The following is a 4,069-nucleotide window of genomic DNA, read 5'->3' on the forward strand; positions in this document are numbered from 1 at the left end:
ATAGTCAGGAAACCATGACTATCTGTTGATCAACGAGCTAGTCAACTAGAGCCTCACTAGGGACATGTTGTGGTCTATGTATTCACACGTGTATTACGATTTCCGGATAATACAATTATAGCATGAATAAAAGACAATTATCATGAACAAGGAAATATAATAATAATCCTTTTATTATTGCCTCTAGGGCATATTTCCAACACCTTCAACTTCATTGTCTTCGGTTTGAGTGGACTTAGCCATCTACACCCTATTGTGACTGGGTATCCCATGTGAGATAGAGATCTCTTCGTGATGGAAATTAAAGTCACGGATGGGAATGGTGTTAAGACAAAATTTTGGGAGTCACCTTGGGTGGACGGTTTGAGGCCAAAGAACATCACGCCAAAAATATTTGATGTTTCTAGAAAGAAGGGCAACACAGTGCAAAAAGCTCTCCATGATACCTAGGTCACTCAAATCGACATGGCGGACGTCATTACCATTGAACACATACAGGAGTTTGCCACCCTTCCGGGAGATGTTGGATGGTGTTACTCTCGACCATGACACGGACAATGTGATCGCGTGGAAGTTCACCAATAACGGTTTGTTCTCGTCGCCCTCGGCCAACGAGGTGCAATTGGAGGGTTCACCATCACGCCTTTGCTATAAACTGTTTGGAAGGGGTGGGTTACCCCCTACGGTGAAGTCTGCCAGCCGTCCAAAATGGGCTGACAGACTTCACCATAGGGGGTGGCCCAATTGTGACGTGTGCCCTCTTTGCAACCAAATTCAAGAAATGTCAGCCCACTTGCTTTTCCTATGTTGTTACACGATTATGATTTGGAATACAGTGAAGGTGTGGATTGGCTTCGTTGACATCTTGACGAGTGAGTGGTCAAGCATGGTCATGGTGGAAGATTGGTGAACTGGCATCCTCAAAAGATCTCCAAATTAGAAAGCAAGGATCTGATGATGCTCATATCCTAGGAAGTGTGGAAGGAGCAAAATGCTAGGGTCTTTTGGAACACCGCTACCCCAACTATGATCATTGTTGACAAAAAAAATCAAAGAGGAGGCACTCCTGTGGGTGATTGCCACTTGAGTAGTTGTTTTGCCTCACCACCTTGTGGCTTTGTCTTGAACCTCTACTGTTTGAATGGCAAATCTTTTTGCCTCGTCTCAAAAAAAAAACAGAGGCTTACTTTCTTCCATCCTTTCAATTTACTACTTCCGCTATCTCATTGTTGTGTGTTCGCCAATGTTTTAAATAGCGGGCTATGGAAAATAGCGGTGGGCCTCCAAATCAGCTACAGCGGAGGTATAGCGGGCTATTTGTGAAGGAGACCATTTAGCGGCACCATGTTGAAAAGGCTATAGCCGGCTATTTAAAACTATGGAGTTCGCAGCTTTTTTGTACTAGTAACCTGCTTGTAAATACAGTAGATGGTTTTTTCATAAAGAAATAATAGAAAGAGGGATTCCACAAACAATCCCTTTGATCTAAACTCATCAGTCTATCTGATACAGGGAGGGCGTGAGATGAATCCACATAAGAAACGATATATAGTTTGGGAACTAGAGAGAGCAATAGCAGAAGAAAAGGGGGCAGCCTACCTAGAGACAGATTAAAGGAGCGAGCCGGGAACTTGGAGAGTTCAATTCGTGATGCTTGCTAGGATCAGCTGAGCTGACAGAGCACTTGGCAGAAAGTTGAAGCCTTGGGTTTCCAGTGTATATATCGCTGAGTTCTTTCAGTATGCGTTTGTGGCTTGTCCCCTGCACCGCGCACAATGACTGTAGGGTACAGTTTTGAGCAAGACAAGGGCATTGGTTGGGTGAACAATCAGGACCTAGTACCTCACTTGTTTGCAATTCTACAGGGCTGCTGCAAATTCAGACTTGTCGCCAATACATGTATCCTCAGCTCCAACTTTTGTGGAACAAATCAGCTGGCTGACACTGACACTAGCTGCTGCATCATAATGTACTGGTCATGCACACGGCAACGAGAAACACTGATCATAGCAACAAGGTAATTACAGGAAATGGCTGAAATGACCCGGTGCCGCATCTAATGACCTACCACAAGTCTGAAGATGAGGCAACATTGTGCACTTGTTATTCTCTTGCTGCCGTTTATACAAGGAAAAAACTAATATTTAGCCTGATGATGTTCAAGACTTGGATAGAAATAAAGATGAATTTTATTTGAGTTTTAGAAAGTTAGATGGACTTGTTATAGGAGTAGTACCTTGTCTTTCTGTTTACTCTAAGATTTCCTTTGACTGGTTTCTTAAAACTAACAGCAGCTGTTGCCCTAATAAATTAGGAAGTTGATGGTATTGGCTTACTGGATGTCATTTTTTGGGGGGGTCTGGAGAAGTCTAGGCATGTTAAGAGTTTGCCGATCAACTCACCGTATCTTGTTTTGATGGTGACTGGGAGTTGTTTCAGACATAGGTTTCACAGTAGAACATTCCAACAAAACTGCAAAACTAGTTCAGTATGTAAACAATTATATCACTGTACATCATCGTGTATGTTCTGTTTACTAGCGGCACGCTCCATCTGCAGGAAAAGATTGATGATCCTATATATGTTTGCATATCTCTGCTTTATGTCATCATCGTTGCATTGAGGATCTGTTCGAATGGATCAGTATTTGCTGCCATCATACATATGTTAGCTTATGGGAAGGAGGGAATACTCTGCTTTGGGGCTTCCAGACCATGCATGGCATACACTGCTTGAAGGAGGAGTGGAGGACCAAACAGCAAAGAAACAAGGACAACCAACTCAGAGCCTAAACATGTATTAACAGACTAGAACTAGAATCCAAGCCCAATAGAACAGAAAATAAAATACTGAGGAACCCCTTCAAGCGCAATTCAACAGAAAATAGATTACACAGGTTCAGATTCGAAGCCTGAGCTTACACACCACCTTGTTGTCCTGGTAAAATCCTGAGTGGGCCACAAAACATTCCATCACTAAGTGAAGTAGAAGGCCAGGACAACATTATAGGCTAGATACAGAAGCTTGGGCTTTGAAAAGAAGGCAAAGTTTCAAGATGGGCATCGACTACATCAGAGAAAGACTTGGAGGCTTAGGGCCTGTTCAGCAACTGCCCAACTCCAGAAAATCCTCAAATCCGGCTTCTCGATCTAGCTTCCAGCTTCTTGACAAAAATCTCAGATCGGAAAAACTGTTCGGCAACCGAACTCCATGATCCCAATCGCTAGTCTTGGGCCGCTAGCTGCCTAGCCCATTAAGCTCCATTCCAGCCTCTCTTTTTTTTTTGACCTGTAGCTCCATTCCAGCCTGGTAGGGAGGGAAGCGACAAGCTCCTTCTGTTTTCCACTCGAACGAATCGTTTTCTTTGACTTGGCGGTGGCAACTCTCCGTAAATAGCTTGAACTCCTCGTTTTCCAATTTCTGAGATCGGCGAAACACCAGCTTTGTCGCAACCTGGGAAAGTTGGAGTGATCTTCGCAAGGAGTACTCCTTAATTAGTGATTTCGAGGTTTTTGTACTACGACCAGCCCCAGATCTCGGAAGCTAGCTTCGCGGAGTCCAACCGTTCGGCCCAGCTCCACCAGCGGGTTCGGCGAAGCCAGGAGCTGGGGAGTTGCCGAACAGGCCCTTACTGGCTAGAACCACACGTTGGTGGTCTTGGCAGCCCAAGTTCTAACTAAATTTGGTATACAACATCTCCTAGACCCTTCTCTTCACACGTTGAGCATACAATGGAGGGCAAGTCAAAGGGGTCATCCATTGACAAATCATGGGTATGCCTGTTGTGTGTGAAAGCATCCTTAGTGCCACATCTCAGTTCAATTCGAGCATCTCGAGAAGCTCTACTGTTGCATTGTAGGTTAAGGAGTTGACTAGTACACCATCGGTGCTGGCGGTGGTAAGGAAACCTGATCTTCATTTCCTTTAGCCTTTTCGCATTCAGAACAAAGAACTTGGCAAAGTCAATAGATGAACTCTTGGTGCCATCATAATTCTTCAATACCACTTTTTTTAGATGAAGCTCAAGACATTCAATTGGGTTCAGTGGGTCATACTTCCGAACATTATT

The sequence above is a fragment of the Triticum aestivum genome, chromosome 1B (genome assembly GCF_018294505.1).
Source record: "Triticum aestivum cultivar Chinese Spring chromosome 1B, IWGSC CS RefSeq v2.1, whole genome shotgun sequence".
In the NCBI taxonomy this organism is placed as follows: domain Eukaryota; kingdom Viridiplantae; phylum Streptophyta; class Magnoliopsida; order Poales; family Poaceae; genus Triticum; species Triticum aestivum.